Genomic DNA, 18571 nt, shown 5'->3' with positions numbered 1-18571 from the left:
AGGTAAGAGATAGTATTGTTAATCTTGAATCACTTTCCCATTTTGGGGGGATACTGATATCAAGAGATTTGTAGTTACTAGTTTCATTTATTTCACATATTGAACTAATTGGAATGAAATCATTTTCCTGACCTGACCTAGACTAATATATTTCAAAGGAGATCTGTATACCTAAGGGAACCTATGTGAGCTGCTGGGTTTCAATTTCAGGCATCTAAATTTCTCGGTAAAGCATTTTGGAATAAGAAGAAAGATCTCTCTCTGCTTTATTTTCATTCTCCTAGTTGTAAAGTATACACATTTCCATTTATCTAAATAAGCCTATTACAGTTTACCACAGACCTTATGCAAAAATCTATTATGTTAACAGTTAAATGCAAAGTCTTAACAATCAGAGGTTGAGTTCATTGGGTCCTATGCTTGACTAAAATAGGTCTGACTTTATGACTGGTATATCTGTAGCCTAGCATTGTGATATTAAGGAAAGAGTTTGTCCTCACTGCCTAACATCAGGAAGATGTCTATTAAAAGATTTTTGAATGCAACTAATTAAGGTATATAGGCACTTTGAAAAATAATAAAGTGTTAAAAAGTTTAAGACAGATATATGATCAGATGTCCAAAAGAACAGAAAGTTCTAAAAAAAAAAATCTTGAGCTGAAAACTATTTCTATTCTGATTAGTCCTTCTATAGAAAAAAAGCAAACTTATAGTCTATATAATTTTTTTCACACAATATTATTAAAAAAGATATTCTTAGCAAGTATAATTTTGTAGTCTGTCTTTCTGCATGATGATTTTTAAACTTCTTAAACTTTATGTCTGTATTATTCAATGCTACTTTTCAAGTTCCATCAAAATTCAAGAGAATCATTAATTATTTTTTTTAAGTGAATTTAATTAAAAACTGAAAGTTCTGCCTTTTGGACCAAAGAGGCTTAAAATATATAGATCCAATGAGGGAAATTCAGTTTTTCCCTAGAAATAATTCAATCAACTGGTGCACCAAAAGTTTTCATCAGAATTTAAATATGTGAAGTAAATCTCATATGTTTTACTTAGCATGGTACTTGCTAGTCGGTAGGTATATAGAAACATTTACCCAAATTAATAATTTGGAAGATACTCATGTAAACCTCTGATGCAATGTCCTAATCCTTATACCAGCCGAGTTAGGCACATATATTAAAGAATGTAGACCCTTTAACCGTCCCCAATTACATCAGCTTCTACAAAGGTGCTCTTAAGTATGTCTGGTCAATTCAAATGTATTACAGTGAAATTCAGCTGAAGTCAGCCTGCCCCTGATGTGGGAAAACCTTGATCATGTGCTTATCTCTGGGCCAAGTTGGCATTTCTGGACTGATTTTAGTTCATGTTAGTGCTCTATATATTGGTAAACAGAGAGACGGCAGTTTAGGGTTGGAAAGTAGAAAGTTTAATAAAGGACACTAATGAAGTTTTTTGGTTTGTTTTTTTTTGTTTGTTTGTTTTGTTTTGTTTTCCTAGGCAGGACCATCCTTGTCTGCTGTGAGTTGCAGCAGTCCTGATCAACCACAGGTTGAGTCTCCAGTCTTCCAAGGACACTCATCAGTGGCTTTTTGAGGCTTACAAGAACCTTAATTTTTTTTAAGAACCTTAATTTTAATTCCTGCTTTTAACTTTAATATCCCACATTGCCAAATTGCTAAAGAAATGCATGCAAGGTTTCTTATGCTTGTTAACACCCCATTTTATAGAGTCCATTAGCTTCTAGTGGCCCTTATCTTTTGACTTTTATATATCCCTCTGTTCTGATGCTTGTAAACCATGACGCCATATTACAGTGCCATCCTATGCAATCCACTTTTTCCTGTAAGCAACAATCTGCACTGTGTTCTGTAAGCTTTTCCAGCCATAGTCTAGTTTTGCTATCATTAAGACAATATAAATTATAAAGGAAATATGCTAAGCCTTTAAGTGAAATGTAAACCTTTATTTAAAACTTATTAAGTAAAATCAGGCAAACTAAAATTTACATTATTATTACCAAATAGATGAAATACAGAGCCCAACTGTAACCAACATCTACAAATGTTGATCTTGCTTTGAAAACAATTCTTTAAAAAATTAAATTGGCTACCGTTTCCAAGCAGCAGATGAGTAGGTTTGGATCTAATTTTCTGCTACTGCTGAGTCTAATCTCACGATGTCCTAATTTACTTCTTCACTCTCTCCTTCCATTGTGTCTTTCAGATTCACCATGACAACTGCTTTTCTAGTCACTTCTTATACAGTCTCTTTTATCTCATAATTTAGAATCCCGTTTGCTTTGCCTAATCATGTTCTCATCCTCAGAGGAAAAGTTATGTATTTAACCTCATATATCCCTTTGATTCTTAGAAGTGCCACCAGGACTTCATTTTCCAGAAAATGTCAATGATTTTTATTTTAGTTCCTGAATGTTAGAAACAAAAATATGTGTGTTCCTATCTCTAAAATGCCTTAGAGAGGAACTAAGGTAAGGGATCAAACACAGCCGTGGTGGATTAAAGATGGCTTCAAATTCATTGCCATTCCTCCACTTGAGGGTCTAATTTCCTTATCTGAATCTGGGTTGATATTAGAAACTTCCTTGACCATATACTATAGCAGGAATGTTACTCTGAAATTTTTATGGCTGAATCATAAAAAGGCTTACAGATTCTCCCTAGGTTTCTGGGAACACTTATTCTTGGAACCCTCAGCCACCATGTAAGAAGTCTAGCTACCTTGTGGTAGAGACCAAATGGCAGGCCCTGATATTGCGTGAAGAATAAAAAAAAAAAAAAAAAAAAAAAAAAAAACTGTTCTGGTCTTCAAGTCATCGCTGCTAAAATGCCAGACATATGAATGAAGCCATCTTAGATCATCCACACCACAAGCTAAATACCACTGAGTGACTCCTGTCAATACTATGCTGGAGGGAAAAGATCTCCCTGCAGAATGTTCCTTGTTATTACAAAGTCACAACATAATAAGATATATTACATGATTGTTTTAGGTCATTAGTTTTGAAGATAGCTTGTTATGCAGCCATAGATAACTGGATTACAATTCAATGTCAAATGTATTTGCTGAGTTCATTGGTCAGATGACCAATGACAATAACAAGATTGCTGTGAGACCACTTATTACCTACAACCATGATTCAGGTTATATTTGGTATTTAATAATTCAAAATATTTTGGAATCTGGAACAAATTATCTTGAAGGATCCAAATTACTAAACATTTAAGTTATAAGGCACCTTATGTTAATGTCATTCTGTTTTATAATTATCAAGAATTTAAGAGTCTATTTGGAAATCAACAAGTAGTAGATTAGGAATAAGGAACAACTATGTCACAGTGAAAATAACTCTATTCAAAAACTCCAACTTCCATTCAAAATCTCCCCGAGGAAGAAATGTGGTGTCTGAGTGTGTTTGTATGTGTGTGTGTGTTTGTGTGTGTGTGTGTGTTTGTGTGTGTGTATATTTAATCTAGGTCTACATTTATTGATTGATTTTCTGGATTAGTGTGCTAATTTAAGGCCAAAACACAATCTCAATTTCACTAGATTTTAGGTTCCCTGGAAATATAAAGTTTTTCATATTATTTCATTTTCAATTTTCATGTCTGCATCTGCCAGTTCAACAGCATCAACTAGCATAATCTGTGAGTCTCTGTTAAGCAGTACAAAACAGAATAGCCGTCAGTGCCTAGGCAACCCTTTCACATCCTGAGGACATCACTGATGCTTCTTTTTGTTTTTGTTTTGTTTTGAAGTCATATACACCCACAGAAACATAGGGCTGTCATGGTAGACTACTGCTAAGAAATGCTTAATTCATAGTTAGAACTTTCATAGAATCAGGAAAAGAAAGATAAGAAAGCTTATTTATGCTAAATGTGTTTTATAGAAATCAAAATGGAATTGTAAGTGGGGCTTCCAGCAACCTAACAAAGAAGCACATTGCTTTTTCATTTATCATATATGTCTTTACCTTTTAACCAGCTTTACCACCTATACTCTTGAAAATAATAAACCACAAATTAAACAAACCATGTTTTGCAGATGAACACTGTGGTACTTATTTTAGATATTTTCCTTTTGCTCTATAGAAAAATGAAAAAAAGCAAAATATGAAGCATTATATTATCTTACTATCAGCATTTCAGAATTTCTGACCAGGGACGCCTGAGTGGCTCAGTGGTTGAGCATCTTCCTTCAGCTCAGGGCATGATCCTGGAATTCCAGGATCAGGTTCTGCATCAGGCTTCCATCAGGGACCCTGCCTCTCCCTCTGCCTATATCTCAGCCTCTCTGTGTGCATCTCATGAATAAATAAATAAAATCCTTTTTTTAAAAAGAATTTCTGACCAAATATTTGTGAAATTAGCAAACATCTCTGACGTCTACATGCTCCACTAAAATGTGTTTAGTTCTTTTATGTTTTTTTTTTTTTCATAATCAATCTGTTTGGCTTCTCAGCATGAGAATTTATGAGCTTTTAAAATACAGACATTGAAAATACTATTATAATAGATTGACTTTTAAAAGGTACGAGTTGAAATAAAAAGAAGTTTATAGACTCCAATCTCTGGATGAAGCAATTGGAGTCTAATGCAAATATCGGGTATATCTCCACAAAAACATAAAATCTTGACTTTTCTAAAAGGGGAACTTGAATAGTTGTCCTTGGTCAAGTCTTTCTAAAATTACAATGAAAATATCTATGAAGATATTAGAAATATAATCCCTACACCTCATTAAATACAACTTATCCACCAAATGACAAATTTGACAGCAAGATCTTGAAGAAACTCCACACTCACAATATGGTAATTGAGAAAATCTCATTCAGTTCCCATCCCATTAATCAGATCACTTACAAAAGTAGGAAGGGTAACTTGTGCTCCTATGTTGCCTGTAAACATGTTGAAGATTCCAGGGAACCTGTTATGGCACTACTAAGGAAACTGAATTTCTGTGTCTCTTGAATAAGGAGTCAGAATATGGTTCCCTTCTGGTGTTCCTTGCTCAACCCCCCTTATTTCTACTATAATATGATCTCTTGTTTTAAAAAATGGTGCTGCCCTCAAACCTAGCAATATAAAGGACTCTAAAGTAGTTTTGGAAACTCTTTGGGAAGAGCAAAAAGGAGATGGTTTTGATGATTTTTAATATTTTTATATTAAAACAAAAATAAGAACAATAACAATAAAATCAGGACATGGAGTTGAGAGAGGTTTCCATTTCCAGAGAATAGAGCTCACAAGGAGAAAACCATTTAAAACCCAGAAACTAACTTGAAGGTTGTAATCATCAATATGCTGCTTTGTAATATGAGACCAAGGTAACAATTGAAGATTAATTTAAAGAATTAAAATAATAACCATAAGTTTGAACCTGGAGCCCTGGAAATAAACACTGCAGAATCAGGAAAACTCTCTGTGAAGATTCAAGATAGTATGTCTCAGAAAATTATCTACTGGAAGATACCATGTAAATTTTGCAAACAGAGACAACAAAATAATAGAAGGACATAGCAAAAAGTCAAAATAATGGTTAACCAGAGAGTACCTCTTATAGTAAAGGACACATACTTCAAAAAAGGGGGATTAATCTAGAGGATATAAAACCAGAGTAATCCAAATTACAGAAATAACTTTTTGAATAGAAAAAAAAATTTAAAAAGTAGTTCTTAAAGGAAATAACTCATTAAAGAAGAAATGAGAAATAGAACAAGAAATAAATTAGAGAAGAAGGTCCCCAGGATGACAAACTTAGGTTTTTAGATGAAAAAGTTTGAGTGTCAGATAAACTAACTTAAAAAAAAATCCACCTGTATCTTGATGAAATTTATGAACTCATATGATAAAGAGAAAAATATATAATCTGTACAGAGAGAAGAGTTGATGTGTAAAAGAAAAAAAATATCAGCATAAGAGTCAACTTTTCATCCACACTACGAAAAACTAGACATCAGTGGAATTTACAGACCTCAGAAAAATAGCAGACTATATATTCTGAAAACTTTTCCAGCTACAGAACACCTAAAAATGCTGGATAAAGTACTGCAATCATTCTCTTTCCACAAAAATACAAGCACACAGTTTTGAATATTAAGAAAGTAGGGGAAAACCAGCCAGTGCAACCTTAGCATGAACTATGAGTTGCTCAGAAGATACTTGCTAACAAAAATCCTTGAGCCAACAAAAACCAGGTAGATGGAACTGACATTTTTGAGGAAATTGTAATACTTTGAGTTGACCATGAAAAGGTTAGTTAAAGTGAAAGTATTTTCACTTTCTCTCTTGCAAAATCATTTTTCTTGGCTATGCATTTGTGTGGGAAAAAAAATGGTCTCCCATAAGAATTTGTACCCATAGCCTTTCTCTGTGCATATTTAGGATTTGAAGATATGTTATCTCTATAATGTGAAAATCATGAGATCAGAAGTCATTTAAAGTGTTCCCTCCTTAGCAATCCAGTCTACCAGACAAAAGCAATTAAAAATTCTCTCTGGAGGGATCCCTGGGTGGCGCAGTGGTTTGGCGCCTGCCTTTGGCCCAGGGCGTGATCCTGGAGACCCGGGATCGAATCCCACATCAGGCTCCCAGTGCATGGAGCCTGCTTCTCCCTCTGCCTGTGTCTCTGCCTCTCTCTCTCTCTCTCTCTCTCTCTCTGTGACTATCATAAATAAATAAAAAAAAAATAAAATAAAAAGTGCAAAAAATAAAAAAATAAAAATTATCTCTGGAGAAACAGAGCTTAAAACCAGAACTTTGGAAGTCACCTAAATATGAAAACAGGTCCCTGAATATAAAGAAATGTGCATTAACCAGCAAATAAATGCAAATAAATGTTTGAATTAGACTCATAAGTATTTCAGATGTAAATATCTACATAAAGATATTGTCAGAAAGGAATAAAAAATAAGTGTATATGAAAGTTAATGAAATGAAAGGGGTCTAAAAACATGAGCAAATAATTAGAAACTATAAAAATGGCAAGATAAATATGAAAAAATAGGTATAGATTCTAAAATATTTTTAAATTAAAGATTAATAGGTTAATTAAAGGCAAGGTTAGAAATAACTGAATATAGAATTAGCAAATTAGAAAATAGGCCTGAAGAAATTACCCATTTAAATATAAGAGATATTGTGGTGAGGGTGGATAAGGGATTAGAAAATGTATGTTACGGTTTCTGCATCATGTTCAAACAACAAGTGAGCACTAGCTTTTAACAGAGACGTATGGGCCTCATCTGATACATATATGACTGAAAGGAATCTGGAGCTTACTGTTATTTGAGAGAATCAAACCACCTCTCTGTGTTCTATTCCTTCCTAAGGATTTTACTGTGGTGCGGCAGATAAACCAGGATTGAGAATTCAACCTTCTCAGGAACTGTGCTATTCTTACATTTAATCCCTGGGATTTATCCTTAGCTTTTTCTGCCTTAGTTCACAGACAAACTGGCTTTCATAATATGTCATCTTCAATTGGTGCTTCATCATCTTCAGTTACTCATTCAATGTATCTATCCACCCAACAAGAGTTGTCTAATTCCATAATCCTTTTTAAAATATACATTTTTCCCCAAGTCATCAGATACCTGAGATATTGGAGGCACCATCACACTCCTGTATAAGTAATTCATTAGTGTTTACCCTTGGAAAAGATTCAGTATTTTTACTGAAATCCCTGGAACAGAGGTTATCAATTCTTTACCTGCTACCATTGATGGCTATAATCATTGTCAACCAGCCAATGGGAAAATGTGACTTGTAGGACCTCTTTTGAAAAATAAACTTTATTATTTAGAATAGTGTTAGGTTTATAGAAAAAATGCGAACACACAAAATTCCCATATACCCCAATATCCAATTTCCCCTATCAATAACACTTTGTATTAGTATTATACACTTCTTATAAGTAATAGACCTATATTAATACATTATTATAACCTAAAGCCTATAGTTTATTCAGATTTCCTTAGTTTTTACCTAATGTTATTTTTCTGAGCCAGGATTCCATCCAGAATACCACATTGTATAGTTCACTGTTGTGTCTCCTTAGGCTCTCCTTGACTGTGTTAATTCTTCAGACTTTATTTTTTAAATCTTTTTAAAGACTTATTTATTTATTTATCTATTTATTTATTCATGAGAGAGAGAGAGAGAGAGAGAGAGAGAGGGGGGGGGGGCAGAGACACAGGAGGAGGGAGAGGCAGGCTCCATGCCGGGAGGCCCACATGGGACTTGATCCCGGGACTCCAGGATCATGCCCTGGGCCAAAGGCAGGCACTAAACCCCGGAGCCACCCGGAGATCCCCCAGACTTTATTTTTTATGCCAATTTAGAGGAGCTCTGGTCAGGTATATTGTAGGATGTCCCTCCATTGGAATTTGTCTCATGTCCTTCTTATGATTACATATAGGTTACGGGTGTGGGGGAGGACACTCACTGTGGTAAAGTGCCATTTTCATCACATCTTATAAAGGGTATATGATATCTACATGATTTATCATGATTGGTGATGGTCTTGATCATCTGGCTGAAGTGTGGTTGTCAGTTTCTTTGCTGAAGCCTGAAGGTTCTTTCAACTCTCTCTTCTTCCTACTGTACTCTGTTGAAGGAAATTACTATGACAAGTCCACACATAACAATTGTCCAATTGTACTTTCTTCTTTAAGGCAGACTATATAGATAAATTATTTGGAATTATTCTGTATAGGAGAGATTTGTCTCTTCTCCCATCTATTAATCTACTCAAGCATTCATTTATATTAGTAAGGACATATGAATATTTCTCTTATACTTTGAACTTTACACCATTTTTTTCTCAAATTTCTCCAGCTCTGGCCACTTGCAAATTTCTTAGTTGCTTCCTAGATCATGCCCTCATTAATTTGTTTTCAGCATGTCTTTCTTTTGGTCACTACAAGAAGGCCTAGGATTATACTGTAAAATTCCTAAATAGGAAATTCAAGAATAAGTCCAAGAATAAGCAAGGAATAAGCTTTTTCTCCCAAGAATTCTGGTTCTATTTATTGAAGAATAGTGTTAGAATCCTATAACTGAGGGCTAGGTAAGCTCATTGATACTGGGATGCAATTTTTTTAAGCTAATAGAACAAAGAAATATACATGTGTGTTTTAACCCTTATCTATATGTATATATACCCATACCTATAATTATCTTTAATTCTAACTTTCTGTGTTATATTAAGCTAAACATGATTTCATGCTGATATCTCCAATTCTAATCCATTATCATATGGATTATTTAGCTTCCTTACCTTGTTTATCTGTAAATTCTCAACTATAACAATGACAAATCTTGCTTCCTTCATCTGCAATTATTTGGTTGTTTCATTCTAGTGTATATATAGCAATATAAGAACTTCTTACTTTGTGGGGAAAAAAAACTTTATCAACTCTAATATAAGGCATACATATGCACACACACATATATGCAGTTCCTTATGCCTTTAGTCGTTAAAGAATTTTACTCATTTGCAAACTTGTCAGCATTCTTTCCTCCATCTCTTTCAGTGAGATTGTTTCATATGTTTATAATAGAGTTGAAGTAGCTTGAAACCTACATTTCTTCCTGAGACCTCCCTATCTCTTAAATGATATTATTAAAGTATCATATATTAAGGTTCATTTCTATGTGCTGTAAATTTTTATGGGTTTTGACAAATGCTTATGTCATGTATCCACTATTAGAGTAGCATACGAACAGTTTCACTCCCCTAAATATCCCCAGCTTCACCTATTCATCCCTGTCCTCTTTTTTCCCCTAATTTGGCAACGATTGATCTTTTTAATCCTTTTATAGTGGTACCTTGTCCAGAATGTCTTAGTAGGGATCACATAGTATGTAATCTGTTTGGACTGGCTTCTTTCACTTAGCAATATATATTTTAAGATTGTTTGTGTCTTTCAGGGCCTCACAGCTTCTTTCTTTCAATCATTAAATAATATTCAGTTGTCTTTTAATCCATTCACCTCTTCAGGTGCATCTTGATTGGTTCCAGTTTTGGGAGATTATGAATAAAGCTTCTTCTATAAACATTCACATGCAGGTATTTGTTTACATATAAGTTTTCATAATAATTTGGTTAATACCTAGGTATGGAATTGCTGGATTATTTTGTAAGAGATTACCAGTCTTCCAGTGTAATTGTGTGCCTTTTTGCATTCCCATCAGCAATGAGTGGGGGTATTCCTATGGCTCTGTACCCTTGTCAGCATTGAATATTACTAAATTTTGTTCTTATTTAGCCATTTTAACTGGAATATAGTAATATCTCATTGTTAAACTTACAATTATCTAATGACAAGTTATATTGAACATATTTTCATCTTTTATCTTATTTTATTTTGGTATGATATTTTTTTTCAGATCTTTGGCTTACTCTTAATTGACTTTTTTATTGAGTTATGCTTTTTCTTTGTATATTTTGGATACAAGCCCTTTATCACATAAGTATTTTACAAGTGTTTCTTCCCAGTTTGTTTGTGGCTTATCTTTTCATTCTCTTAACAGTATCTCCCACAAGATATTTTCATTTTAATGAAGTCAAAATTGCCATTTTTTTCTCTCTTAGATCTTGTTTTTGATGTTGTTTTTGATGACTCGTTGCCAAACCTAAATCACTAACATTTACTGCTAACTTTTATTTTACCGTTCTATAGTTTTGAGTTTCACATTTAGGTCAATTGTTCATTTTTAGTTAGTTTATGTGGAAGAATAGTCAATCTGGATTGGTTTTTTTGCATATGGGCATCAAATAGTTCCAGAGCAGTTTGCTGACAAGCCCATTCTTTTTTCCATTGAATTGCCTTTACTTTTTTGTGAAATATCATATGACTATATTTATAATAATATATTCTATGATATCTATCATATCCATTTGTTAATGTGTCTATTTTTTCTAAAGCTGCACTCTTTCCATTTCTGTACTTTAATTTAGTCAGTTATTTCCATCTTCTTTGTTCTTTTTCAGCATTGTGTTGACTATTTTGAATCTTTCTCATTTTCATATAAATTTTAGTTAGCATCAATTTGCTGATATCCACTAAATAGTTTACTGGGATTATAATCAGCATTGTGTTGAATCTATAAATTAAGTGGGGGAAGAACTGACATACTAAAGATATCGATTATCCTGATCTAGGAACATGGACCATCTCTTCATTCATTTAGATCTTTGGTTTCTTTCATCAGAGTTTTATAGTTTCTTACATATATGTCTTATGCATATTTGTTGTATTTACATCTAAGTATTTTAATTTAGGGAACCATATATTATAAATGGTATTTGTTTTTAATTTCAAATTCCTATTGGAATAGCAGTACTAGTTTCAATTTGACAGCAGTTAACTTTTGTATAGTCATCTTAAATCTTATAACTTGCTTTAGTTACTTTTTAGATCTGGGGGATTTCTGTCAATTCTTTAGCATTTTCTACATAGACTATCATCATATTATCCGTGGACTAAGATAATTTTACTTTTTATTTCCAATCTCTATAATTTATTTCCTTTATTAATCTTATTGTACTGGTTGTGTCTACAATGGTGAGAATAAGACTTGATAGGGCACATTCTGTCTTCTTCCTGATTTTAGGGGAAAAAATCCAGTTTCTCACCATCTTAAGTATGATGATAATGGTATATATTTTTTCACAGGTATTATTAATACAGGCAAACAAGTTCCCTTCTCTCTCTAGTTTGCTGAGGTTTCTTTTATATTATTATGAATGACTTCTTGGATTTTGTTAAATGGTCTTTCTGCATCAATTGATGTCATATTTTTTTAATGGGTTGATATAGTGGATTACATGAATTAATCACCAAATGTTGAATGACCATTCCATATCTAGAGTAAATAAATCCCACTTGGTTGCGTTGTATACTTCAGCTGGATTTTATTATTTAATATTTAGAAAATATGTTTGAATATATGCACTTAGGGACGCCTGGGTAGCTTAGTGGTTGAGCGACTTCCTTTGGCTCAGGGCATGATCCTGGGGTCCTGGAATCGAGTCCCATATCTGGATCCCTGAATGGAGCCTGCTTTTCTCTCTGCCTATGTCTCTGCCTCTCTCTCTCTGCGTCTCTCATGAATAAATAAATAAAATCTTAAAAAAATCATGCGTTCAAATTATTTAATAGTGTGGTTTAATTCATACCATCCATTTCTACTAGTGCGTGTTTTCGTACATGGTGTCTTTCACGGATTTGGTCCATATTATTTAAATTATTAAGTTTAAGAGTGTATAGTTGTTTACAATATATATTTTTTTACTTATCTGAGAGAGAGAGAAGAGGGAGAGAGAAAGCATGAGCAGGGGAGCGAGCCAGAGGGAGAGGGAAATGCAGCTTGATCCCAGGACCTAGGGATCAGACAAGAGCCAAGGCAAATGCTTAACATACTGAGTCACCCAGGCATCTCATCTGTAATATTATTTTATTAACCATTTAATGTTGGTGGTAGTCCTGACTATGCTTTCATTTTTTATATTAGTAATTTTTGTCTGCACTCTATTTTCTTGCTTCTTGTTAGTTTTATGAATTTTATTCATTTTTTTCAAATAACCAACTTTAGTTTTGATATTTCTGTTTATTTCCCATTAACAATTTCATTAATTTTTGTTCTTTTTTATTATATCTTTTTTCTGCTTAAATTACATTTTAAATGTTCTTCTTTCTCCAACTTCCTAAAGTTGAATGTAGATTCTTGCTTACAGATCTTTTTTAATATATGCATTCAATGTTGTAAATTTCCCCTTAAGCACCACTTTGCCACATTCCACATGTTTTGGTAAGTTGTATTGCATTTTCATTAAGTTCAAAATATTTGAGAATACCATTCCTTTATTTATGTAATGCCCTACTTTCTCAATGACGATTTCTCTTGTTCTGAAGTTCTGCTTTTTCTGCAAGTAATACAGCTAATATCACTTTTTTTTTTAGTTTTAGCACAGTATATCTATAATATATCTTTTTTATTTCTTTACTTTTATTCCATCTGTGTCATATCTTTAGCGAGGTTTTTTTTTTTTTTTCAGATAACAGTTTGTAATTTAACTACTCTGAAAAATCTGTTTTTAATTGGTATAGTTATACCATTCATAGACATTTAAAATGATTACTGAAATATTTCAATAACTACCAAATTTCTAAACATTTTCTACTTTTGCATTTTTTCTTTTGCTTCTTTATCTTACCTTTTTTTTTCTGTTTTCTTCTTCTCCTGCTTGTTTTATTTGAGCATTTTATATATTTTATTTTCTTTCTCTCTTATCATATCAATTCTTCTTTTTTACAATTTTTACTGTTTTCCCCTAGGACTGCTTTTGGTGTAAATTGGCTTTTCGAGTCTCTACAAAACAGCCTCTGAGGTAGAGATTTCCATGTATGATATATAGTTCCAGGAATAATTTCTTCAAATAGTAATGATAGTTAGATGGAATTGGGAAAAGTTCACCTATGGTTCCTCTGCAACCTAGAATCATTAGCTGTTCTTCTGGGTTACTCTAGAGCTGAGAATGTCCTTTAGAGTAACCTCAAACAGAGACAAGGGAGCTGTAATTTTGTATCACCATATTGGCTGGTCATTGGCTACAAGTTATCTTCAAAGTACAAAACCTGAAGACAGTTTGTACATAGTATGCAATTCCCATAGAAGATTCAGCTCTAAGGTCTCCATAGCCAACATTCTTAGTAGCTAGAGTACCGAGTGCCTTAGTCCTGGAAAATGCACCACAGCATTCACTACAAGGAAGATACAATTCTACATGCAATTTTTGAAAATTTGATCCAAAAACATGTTTAAAATTGCATCATTAGATTGCATTTACCTCAGATGTCTAAAAAAGAGTATTAAAACCAATGTTATTGTGATTCTTGATATTTTTGTTCAAGAAACAAAAATATATATATATTATTTATATATAAAATCATTGCAATAGATGCAGAAAAGCTTTTGATAAAAATGCAAATTCCATTCTTTTTTAGTATCTATCTTTTCCAATGAATAAAAGACTACATATCAAAACTGTGTTTGCATTGGAAGTTGTCAGCTAGGAACGCCTGGGTGGCTCAGAGGTTGAGCGCCTGCCTTCTGCCCAGGGCGTGATCCTGGAGTCCCAGAATTGATTCCCACATCGGGGTCCCTGCATGGGGCCTGCTTCTCTTTCGGTCTGTGTCTCTGCCTCTCTCTGTGTGCCTGTCATGAATAAATAAGCAAAATCTTAAAAAAAAAAAAAAAAAAGGAAGTTGTCAGCTTGAGTGTGGCAAATCTTTCACACTTATTACAAAATAAAGCTGCTTAAAAAATAAATAAAGCTGCTTAAACATTAGTGTTCCTTTGTTAAAAATATTAGACTATGAAAACATTTATGTAATACATAAAAAGAATATATGGGCTAAAAGTCAATCCTTTATTAGTACACTTTAATCAGAGATTAAACTATAGTACATATTTTTTTCTGTAATTAAAGTATACTTGACATACGGTGTTACATTAGTTTCAGGTGAACAACATAGTGAATGTACAAGTATATGCTATGCTATGCTGACCACTGCAAATTTCATTTTTAATAAAAATTCTTAGCTAGCCAGAAATAGAAGTTAACTATCTTAATTAGTATAGCTACCAACAACTTTAAAGAAAAAAAATCTTACTGTTGTTGAAACATCAGAGTAACACCTTCAAATTTCAGGACTAAACTATAGCTTCTTGATAACATTATTCGCTCAATTATTATTTTAAAAAAATAATTTAAATTCAATTTAATTTACACATACTGTATTATTAGTTTCAGAGGTAGAATTAGTGATTTATCGATTATATATAATACCCAGTGTTCATTACTTCAAATGCCTTCCTTAATGCCCATCACCCAGTTAACCCATCCCCTCACCCATTTCTCTTGCAACCCTCAGTTTGCAACCCTCAGTTTGTTAAGAGTCCCTTATGGTTTGTCTCCTCTGTTCTCATCTTATTTTATTTTTCCTTCTTTTATCCTATGTTCATCTATTTTTTTCTTAAATCTCACATGAGTGAAATCATATGGTATTTGTCTTTCTCTGACTGACTTATTTCACTTAGCATAATACCCTCTACTTCCAGCCACATCATTACAAATGGCAAGGTTTCACTCTTTTTAATGGAATAGTTTTATATATATATATATATATATACACACATATATATACCATATTTTCTATATACATTCATCTGTCAGTGGATGTCTGAGCTCTTTCCATATATAGCTACTGTGGACATTGCGCTATAAACATTGGGGTGCATGTGCCCTTTTGAATCACTATGTTTGTATCTTTTGGATAAATACCTAGTAGTGCAATTGCTGGGTTGTAGAATAATTTTATTTTTAACTTTTTGAGGAACTTCCATACTCTTCTCCAGAGTGGCTGCACCAGTTTGCCCTCCCAACCAACGATGCAAGGGAGTTCCCCTTTTTCTGCATCCTTGCCAACATTTGTTGTTTCCTGAGTTATTCATTTTAGCCATTGTGACCGTGTGTGAGGTGTGAGGTGGTTTTGACTCGCATTTCCCTGATGCCTAGCGATGCTGAACATTTTTTCACGTGTCTATTAGCTACTTGAATATCTTCTTTGGAGAATTGTCTGTTCATATCTTCTGCTCACTTCTTGACTGGATTTTTTGTTTTTCAGGGTTGAGTTTGAGAAGTTATTTATAGATTTTGGGTAGTGGTTCTTTATCTGATAAGACATTTGCAAATATCTTCTCTGATTCCATAGGTTGCCTTTTAGTTTTGTTGGCTGTTTCCTTTGCTGTGCAAAAGCTTTTTATCTTGATAAAGTACCAATAGTTTATTTTGCTTTTGTTCCCTATGCCTTTGGAGATGTCCAGCAAGAAGTTGCTATGGCTGAGGTCAAAGAGGTTACTGCCTGTGTTCTTCTCTAGAACTTTGATGGATTTCTGTCTCACATTTGGGTATTTCATCCATTGTGAGTTTATTTTTGTATATGGTATATGAAAGTGGTCCAGTTTCATTCTTCTGCATATGGCTGTACAATTTTCTCAATACCACTTATAAAGAAACTTTTTCCATTGGATAATCCTTCCTGCTTTGTTGAAGATCAGTTGACCATAGAGTGGAAGGTCCATTTATGGATTCTCTATTCAGTTCCATTTATCCACGTGTTTGTTTTTGTACCAGTACCATACTGTCTTAATGATTACAGCTTTGTAATACAGCTTGAAGTCCAGAACTGTGATGCCTCCAGCTTTAGTTTTCTTTTTCAACATTATCTTGGGTATTCAGGGTCTTTTGTGATTCCATACAAATTTTATGATTGTTTACTCCAGCTCTGTGATAAAAGCTGATGGTATTTTGATAAGGATTGAATTGAATGTGTAGCTTGTTTTAGATAGCCTAGACATTTTAACAATATTTTTCTTCCAATCCATAAGCATAGAATGTTTTTGCATTTCTTTGTGTCTTCCCTAATTTCTTTCATAAGTGTTCTATAGTTTTCAGAGTGCAGATGCTTTACCTGTTTGTTTATGTTTATTCCTAGGTATCTTATAGTCTTTGTGTGGATATAAATGGGATTGATTCCTTAATTTCTCCTTCTTCTGCTTCATTGTTAGTGTATAAAAATGCAACTGACTCCTGTGCATTGATTGTATATCCTGCCTTTACTAAATTCTTATCTTTACTAAATAGTAGTTTATTGGAGTTACTACCCAGTGAATTAAGATATGAAGAGTAAGTATTATATGCAAGGATTTAAAAGGAAATGGTGTCTTGTTTATGTTATATATTTATTGCCTGTACATACAAATAGAGACAAAATAAGAGGTAACATGAAATAATGAAGAAATTAAAATATTAAAAAAATACATCAGAATATGGAGAAGAGAGGTAGTGGTGCCACCATCTGGGTAATAGGTCCCTCAGAAGTAAAGAAATGGAAATTAAAATTTGTAATATCAGAAGACATAATGGTGATAAATTTCTCAGAATTAAAGTAGATAGAAAGCTTCAGATTGAATGTGCTTATAGAATCATAAATAGGAAGGACACAATAAAACCAACCTAGACATGTTATAATGTCCTTAGAGATTATGATTAATTTAAATTTAAAGAAAAGAATACAGATTAACTACAGAAGAATAAAATCCAGATTATATTAGAGTTTTGAACACTATATTAGATATAAGAAAATAATGAAATATCTTATAATTATACAAGGAAAAAATAAAGTATGTAGTTCTGTATTTAGTCAAATAACCATTCAAATATGATGGTCTACCTAAAATGTCCATAAGTATTACAACTTCAGAATCTTTACCAAACAAAGGCCTAAGTAAAAATATATTATAACTTATTCAACCATTAAAAATAAAGAATAATTGGTAGACTCTGAAAGATCTGAGCTATAAAGCTGAACAAATACTTGGTAACTTTATTTTTGTCAAAAGATAAAAAAAGGAAAAAATAAAAATACACAAAGAAATCCTAGTTTAAAAAGAAAAAGAAGGGGAATGTAAATTCATAAAATCTAAAATTGAAATTTAGAAAGTAATAAAATAATGGGATCTTGTGATTTTGTTAAATTGACATTTGTTAAAGGGGATCCTGGGTGGCACAGTCAACTGAATACCCAACTCTTGGTTTCTGCTCAGGTCGTGATCTCAGAGTCATGAGGTCGAACTCAACATCAGGCTCTGTGATTAGCTTGGAGTCTGCCTAGATTTCTCTTTCCCTCTGCCCCTACCCTCTCTCTCTAAAATAAAGAAATCTTAGGAAAAAAAAAATCTGTGTAAATTAACATTTGTTAAGTAGAGCCCTAGGTGGAGTGTCAGATGTCAAGCCATGGTTTAACAAAGATCCAAGGGAAAATAAAATTAAAGTTTATTACTCACAAGAGAAAATAAAACTAAAGTCTATTACTCACAAGTCATAGAGGAAGTGTAAGGTAAGCCTCAAGGGGTCACATAGGGAGATTAGGGAAGGATGCAGGCAGAGACCAGGGTAGGGTCCGTGGGTAGAGTGCTTCTGGGGTTCCAGAGTTAAGGTCAGATTGGTCAATTAAAAAAAAAAACAAAAACAAAAAACGCTGAGGTTTTGATAAGCTCCATACAGTCTGCTTGTCGTCAGGGGCAGAGGGCACATCATATCAGGAACTTAGGTCGCCGCTGACTGCTATCTTGGGTATGGATTGATGAGAGGGGCTAACATCAACTCAAGGCCTCTGTAGGCCCTCAGTCACACAGAATGGATATGGAGGCAGGGATATTATGCAATTGCTTAAACTTTCAACATGGGAATTCAGGGGAGGTATGGAATAGCGTTGAACAATTGTGATCTAATTGTAAGCTATTGGAAAAATCCTATCACCTACAAGTCTAGGGATAATCTACCCTTCATTGTTGCTGACAGTTATCACTGAGTCTTTCTCCTTAATTTCTCAGTTACTTCACTTTCTAGATCATTTCAAATCTTTCTGATATGACTCCTATGTTTATTCTCCATGACTTGATATATA

The sequence above is a fragment of the Canis lupus genome, chromosome 17, assembly GCF_003254725.2.
Source record: "Canis lupus dingo isolate Sandy chromosome 17, ASM325472v2, whole genome shotgun sequence".
Lineage (NCBI taxonomy): Eukaryota > Metazoa > Chordata > Mammalia > Carnivora > Canidae > Canis > Canis lupus.
This window is presented reverse-complemented; position numbering follows the sequence as displayed.